This window comes from Phoca vitulina, unplaced genomic scaffold (assembly GCF_004348235.1).
Source record: "Phoca vitulina isolate PV1807 unplaced genomic scaffold, GSC_HSeal_1.0 scaffold14, whole genome shotgun sequence".
Lineage (NCBI taxonomy): Eukaryota > Metazoa > Chordata > Mammalia > Carnivora > Phocidae > Phoca > Phoca vitulina.
The window spans coordinates 11,567,184-11,574,061 of NW_022589717.1; the positions used below are offsets into that span (position 1 = coordinate 11,567,184).

The 6,878-nt window shown below is 34.4% G+C and overlaps 1 pseudogene; it reads right to left on the reverse strand.

The window, feature by feature from the left end:
* Positions 1-5,187: 5,187 nt before the first annotated feature.
* LOC116637308 lies at positions 5,188-6,289 on the reverse strand (annotated as a pseudogene).
* Positions 6,290-6,878: the final 589 nt, after the last annotated feature.

Here is a 6,878-nt window from a genome sequence, read left to right on the forward strand (position 1 = left end):
GAGAATCATAGCTTACCATGAACAGAAAACATTGCTAGAGCTAGAACTGAAAGAAACACTCCAAGGTTAATTAACTAATTGTTGGAGACTGGCCATACACTAACTTGAGAGATAAAGTTCCTGGAGGCTGAGCCTTAGGAGATACCCTACACTTTTGTTACTTTTACTTCCAGGATCCTTACCACATTCTTAAGGTGAAGCTCAAAACAAAACAAACAAACAAACAAACAAAAAACAAATTTTGTTTCTGCCTTAGCAAGGTGAATGGAAAAGTAGCCATTTTGTAATTGCCCAGAGTTCTCTATTCTCTTCAACCAAGGAGAAACTATTTTACCAGAGCTTAACCAACCAATTAATACGGGTAATATCTAACTCCAGCCATCACTAGTCTTCCATTCTTACTTAAGGACTAAATAAAGTTGAGAAGCACTTGTGAGGATCACAGCCCAGGGCTATAGGCTCACTAAGTTCTGAGACCTAATCATAGAATTATAGAATGCTTCCTCTCTTCCCCCAAACTTCATCAATAGGGTGTATTGATCTCAGTTCTCTTACCTGATACATCGTGTCTAGCTTTCAACAAAAATTACAAGGTATGCTGAAAAGCAAAAAACAAAAACAAACTAAAAACAAAACAAAACAAAACAAACAAACAAACAAAAAAAAAACGGTCTAAAGAGACAAAGCAAGCCACAGAACCATAATCAGATATGCTAAGGATTTTGAAATTAATCAGACTGGGGTATTAAAATAACTGAGTAATATGCTAAGGACTCTAATGTAAAGAGCGGACAATATACAAAGAGAGATGGGTAGTATAAACAACTTTAAGAAAGAATTCAAAAGAAATGGTAGAAATAAAAACATTGTAACAGAAATGAAGAATGCCTTTTGTAGGATTGTCAGGAGATTGGAAAGAGTGAAGGAAAGAAAAATGGAGGTTGAATACATGTCAATTGAAACATCCCAAACTAAAAAGGAAAGAGAAAAAAAATAATGAAAAAAGGGGAGATGGGTAACAGAATATCCAAAAAATGCTGGACAATTTCAGAAAATATAACATATGCACAATGATAATACCAGATAGAGAAGAAATAGAGAAACAAAATATTTAAGGTAAATGGCTGAGAATTTTCCAAAGTTAATAACAGAAAACAAACCACAGATCCAGGAAGCTTAGAGAACTGTGCCTAATTTATAAACGAAACTTCATGATTGGTATGTATTTACAGGAAAAAACAGCAAATAATAGGGTTTGGTACTATCCACGGCTTTAGCTCTCCACTGGAAGTCTTGGAGTATGTGCCCATGGATGGGGGGTGGGGTGGGAATACTGTACAACATTAAATGTTTATTTTCGAGAAGAAAAAGTGTATCAAATCCATGATTTAAGCTTTCACCTTAAGAAACTAGAAAAAAGACAAATTAAATAAAAAAACAAGAAGAAAAAGTAATAAAAGAAATCAATGACATTGAGGAGAAAAAATAGAGAGAAATTAATGGAACCAAATTTAGTTCTTTGAAAAGACTGATAAAATTAAAATACCTCTTGGGCGCCTAGATGGCTCAGTTGTTAAGCATCTGCCTTCCACTCAGGTCATGATCCCAGGGTCCTGGGATCAGGATCAAGCCCCATGATGGGCTCCCTGCTGAGCCTCTCTCTGCCTGCCTACCCCCTGCCCCCTGCTCTTGCTCTCTCTCTTGCGTTCTCTCTCTAATATAAAAAGATTTTAAAAAATTGAAATACCTCTAGACAGACTGATAAAGAAAAAGGAAGAAAACACAAATTATTCATGTCAGGAATCAAAGAAGGGATTTCCCTACAGTCTCTATGGACATTAAGAAGATAAAAAACAAACACTAACAACTCTATGACCAATTGCTTGATACAATCTACCAAAATTGAATTCATAGTTTAAAATATCCCAACAAAGAACATTAGTTCTGAATGGTTTCATTAGTGAATTCTACTATTTATGGAAGAAATAATGGCAATTTTACACCATCTCTTTCAGAAAACAGAAGAAGAAAAATACTTTTCAACTCATTTTATGAGGTCAGCATTATCCCCACATCAAATCGGACAAACACATTGAAGAAAACCATAAAAGCCTTTAACACTTGAATTGTTAGATAACTGTTCTTTTGCATTCCACAAGCCTTCTACTTCAATACCTCCTGAAAAACAGCAACTAAAAAAAAAAAAAAAGAAAAAGAAAAAAAAAAGAAAAGAAAAGTAAGAAAATTAAAAGTCCTCAGATACATCCATGTAGTTAAGGACCAAAGGAAATAATTCCTCAGCTTCAGGTCTCACACTGTATGCCCTCTGGTACATGGCATGAAGAGTGGAGCTTGGATTAATTTTAGATCCCATTTGTCCTGTGGTAGGCTGAATAACAATTCCAAAGATATTTTCTAGGTTGTAATCACTGACACCTATAAATAATCTCTACATGGCAAAAGAGACTTTGCAGATGTAATTAAATTGAGGCTCTTGAGATGGGAAGATTATCCTGGATTACCTGCTGGGTTCTAAATGTAATCACAGGGGTTTTGATAAGGATGCAGAGGGAATCAGTTGTATTCTATAAACTAGCAACAAACATCTAAAAATGAAATTAAGGAAACAATTTCATTTAAAATAACATCAAAGAAAAAAGTAAAGATAAATTTAACAAAAGAAGTGCAAAATATGTATTCTGAAAACTGGAAAACATTGTTGAAAGAAGTTAAAGAAAACTTTAATAAAAAAGAAGACTTCCCATGTTCATGGATTGGAAGGCTTAACATCTTTAAGATGGCAATACTCCTCAAATTGATGTACACTTTCAAAGCAAACTCATCAAAATCCAGCTCTATTCTTCAGAAATGAAACAGCTTATTTTAATATTCAAATAGAAATAAAAGACATCAAAGTACCCAAAACAATCTTGAAAAGGAAGAATAAAGTTATATTATTTATATTTCACAATTTCAAAACTTACTACATAACCACAGTAATCAAGACAGTGTGGTATTGGTCTAAGGATTAACACATAAATCAATGCAGTAGAATTGAAAGTAAAATAAAATTATCTTAAAATTTATGGTCAATTGATTTTATACAAGTTTACCAAGACAATTTAATGGAGAAAGAATAGACTTTTCAAGAAATAGAGTTGATACAATTGGATATCAACATGTAAAAGAATGAAGTTGGAACACTCTTTTACACCATACACAAAAATTAACTCAAAATGGAAGAACTAAATGTAAATGTAAGAACTAAATGTAGGAACTAAAACTAAACTTTTAGAAGAAAATATAGAAGAAAAAATATATATATGATACACACAAACACACACACACACACACATACAAGAGAGAGAGAGACATTTCTCCAAGGAAAATACACAAATAGCAAATAAACACATAGAAAGATGATCAACATCATCAGTCATCAGGGAAATGTAATCAAAACCACAATGAGATACAATTTTATACCCACTGGGATGGCTATAACAATAAAAAAGATAATAACAAGTGATGGGAAAGATGTGGAAAAACTAGGATACTCTCCTTGCAGTTATTATAGAAAACAGTTTGGCAGTTCCTAAAATGGTAAGCATAGGGTTAACTTATGACCCAGTGATTCTATCCCTAAGTATATATCTAAGAGAATTGAAAATATATGTCCACTCAAAAACCTATCGACAAATATTTATAGCAGGATTATTCATGATAGTCAAAAAGTAAAAACAAATGTCCATCAACTGATGAATAAACATAATATACATTCAAAGAATTAGATATTCTTTATAATCAAAAGGAATGAAATAATGCCAACATGCGACAATATGCGACAAGGTGAAAGATCCTTGAAGGTATAATGCTGAGTGAAAGTAGCTAGTCACAGAAGACCACATAGTATATGATTCCATGCATATAAAATGTCTAAAATAGGCAGATCTATAGACACAGAAAGTAGATTAGTGGTTGCTAGCACTGAGAGGTGAGTGATTCCTAATGGGCATGGGGTTTTGGGGGGGTGATTAAATGTTCTAAACTTACATTGTGGTGTGGTAAAACAACACTGTGAATATAATAAAAAACATTGAATTGTACAGTTTCTATTGGTGAATTTTATGGTATGTGATTTATAGATATTTAAAGATGTTTTAAAAAAAAAAAAACTATGTTAAATAATACCACCTTGGAGCATTGTAACAAGAAAAGCAAACTACTTTGGGGATTTATTCTTTAGCATTAGCTGTCCTTACTTATTTATTTATTTATTTTTTAGTTAAAAAGGGGCTTAGAAATAATCTACTTCAATTTCCTACTTTTATAGTAAGAAAACCAAGGCCTAGAGGGATTACTTAACTTGCACAAATTTTTTTTTTTTTTAATATCAGCACAGAAATTTACTTGAATTCAAAATCATATGGTTATATTTAGAATAATATAATAATTAAAGCAAATATCATGGCTCTGAAACAGTTCTAAATATGTCATTCTTTTGAATTAAAAAAATACGTAGTAAGAATGTATAAGGAAGGAAAAATATAAAAAAACAAGCTTGCTGAGTATTGGAAGTTGTTACAAGAGGGACACACTAAGATAATATAACAGAGTCCAAATTATAAAACATGAAGCAAAGAGTTCTCTTGCTTTATCAACTCCTGGAAAATAAATCAGTAACCTCTGTAATGCAAGAATACCACCACTTGGTTAACAGGACAAACTTCCTGAGGGACACAGGTAGTAATTAACTATACTACCCCTTCTTCTAACTTCTTTCTTCACACCAATTTCTTTTCTTTAAGACAGGTTTCATCCTGTTGAAAAAATATTTGTTTTTATTTGTAAAGTGGAGTAAATAAGATCCTGATTGAAGTATGAAATGATGTAGTTGAAGATACTCAGGGATCAAACTTTTGAGAAAGGTCAATCAGCTAGTTAACAGAGAACATCAGTGGCTTGCAAAGAAAAAAAAAAAAAAATCAGATAGTACATGTTTGCTAAATAGATAAAGAAAATAAGCAATTAAAAATAGGTGAAAAATCCTAGAGTTTACTGGGACCTAGACAATCACAAGCAGACAGGTGACCTTTGACCCATTTACTTGGGGAGTGAGCTATAAGGACGCTCCAAGATAGAGTTTGGTTTTCAACGGTGTCCACAGCCAAACGGTAAACTCAGAAGGTCTCATAGAAACTGGAAGACGCAGGAAAAGTCTTTCTTTGAGTAACCCTTTGCACACATCACCCTGTAGACATGATGGACTTCACTGTCCGGAAGGACTAGGCTCTTTCTGATGGTGGCAGAGTCTTGTGCTAACTCCAGATCCTTAGCCATGAGTGTTGCTCCAAATCCACCCTAATAGTTATTAGCGGATGGAACTCCATCCCTCACCCCAGGTACAGGGTTGTAAGTGTCACTTGACCAACACCATTCTGAGATCATATTTAGGATTTTAGCCAACCGTTTTGGGTCAAGCCCTAACCTGATTCCAAGATTCATAGCTTCAGCAGTTCCAATCATTCTAGTAGTTAAGAGCATGTTGTTGCAAATCTTTGCAGTTGAGCGGGGCCGCAAGGCTCCCCAGTACACCACATTGGAGCACATGCACCCAACAACTCTTGGGCAGCAGCAAATTTATCTTTGACTCCTCCCACCATAAACGTGGAGCTCCCAGATGGAGCAGCTGCCACACCACCAGAAATGGGCATCCATGAAAACTGCTCCCATTTTCTCAACTTCTTTGGCCAATTCTTTTGAAACTGCAGGATCAATAGTACTGGAATCTATTAATAGTGAGCCTTTCTTCACTTTTTTTAGAATTTCATTTGCTCCAGAATAACTTTCTGTTGCATTGATACTGGTAAGCAACACTGTAATAATTCTGTCAGCTTTTTCAGCTACATCTGCTGAGGAATACACTACCTCTTTGTATGCATCAGGGAACACATCATAAATAATGAATGGATAGCATGAGATTTTTTGCCATTGAATTCTCCATGTTGCCCTGTCAAATGAATCCAACTGGAGTCTTAGAAGCCATTGACCTAGAACACACCACTGCAAGGCTGGCCACTGCCAGGCGCTGCCGGTGGCTCCAATACCAGAGTCTAGAGACAGTTCCACAGAGTAGAGCCATAAGGAGGATGGCATGCTGCCCCAGTCCCACCTGCCCGAGGTGACCTCCCCACTCCCGGCTTGCCCACTCACTGCTTACACAAGCTATTAAAGGCAATTTAATAGCAAAGCTTACCCACATCATTGTGTAGATTAAATTCTGTAAAGCCATTTGCAATCTACAAAGTGCTATATCAATATATGATATATATTAATATTATGTTACATATTATATATAATAAAAAACGGAATGTTTTGTTATTATTTATGACTTCATTAGAGTGAAGTCTAACTTGTTTAATATTCATCATTTTGAAAGAGAATAAATTATGACATATGAATTGATAAAATTTCAATTTATATTCCTCTTATCCCCTACTGCTTGCCTCCTGCATCTGCTGTGAACTTTTTTTAGTGTTTGGAGAGTTTCTTCATAGCAACTTTGGGGATAGAGTATTATTTGATCATTTTAAACTATATTTTTAGAAGGAAATAAACTCTCTCTGGGTTTAAGATAATATAAAAATCAAAATCAATAGAGAATATATTAGTCTGGGATTGGTTTTGAAAGTTCTCATATAGATCAGGGGGTCAGAGCAGTGAATTGAGTCTCCTCTCCTTAATGGGTTTTCCCTTATATTATTTAAAGTACTCAAAGAGAATTAATCCTTGTTACGGAGAACATTAAAGGAATGGATCAATTTTTCCCTCAAAGGAGCTTTCAAATAACCTATATGACCTTTGCCTTTTTGATTGTTCAA